This window comes from Penaeus monodon, chromosome 22, assembly GCF_015228065.2.
Source record: "Penaeus monodon isolate SGIC_2016 chromosome 22, NSTDA_Pmon_1, whole genome shotgun sequence".
NCBI lineage: Eukaryota > Metazoa > Arthropoda > Malacostraca > Decapoda > Penaeidae > Penaeus > Penaeus monodon.
In genome coordinates this window covers 37,826,401-37,826,861 of record NC_051407.1, presented here as the reverse complement: position 1 = coordinate 37,826,861, position 461 = coordinate 37,826,401, and positions in this window count along the sequence as shown.

Here is a 461-nt window from a genome sequence, read left to right as displayed (position 1 = left end):
CAAGACCTGGAACGTCGCATTGATGATCGGTGATTGTATTGTGTGTTGTTATGTGGAAGTTGAGCACGGTGATCTGATGGTTTAGTTGTGTTGATATGTTGACGGTTTGATGTTTTTGATTCGAAGGTTACGTTCGATGATGTGCTATTGATTGTTTGTAGATGTTGAGGTGTTTTGATGTTTGCGTCACAATGTTGATTGATGATGATGATGAGTTGAACGATTCTGATGTTGGAGGTTCGTTGTTGTTTTGTTGATGATATGATGAGTGGTTTCGCAATGGGAATATGAAATTGATGTTTGGTTGATATATAAGTTTATGTTTACGGGGTGATTTAAGGTGGATGATGATGAAGGTTGATTGCCGATGCCAATGATGTTGATTGATTTGATGGTGATGATTTGAAAGTCGTTTTATGTTGCGTACTTGAGATGATTGAAATTCCATGACGTTTTGCCTT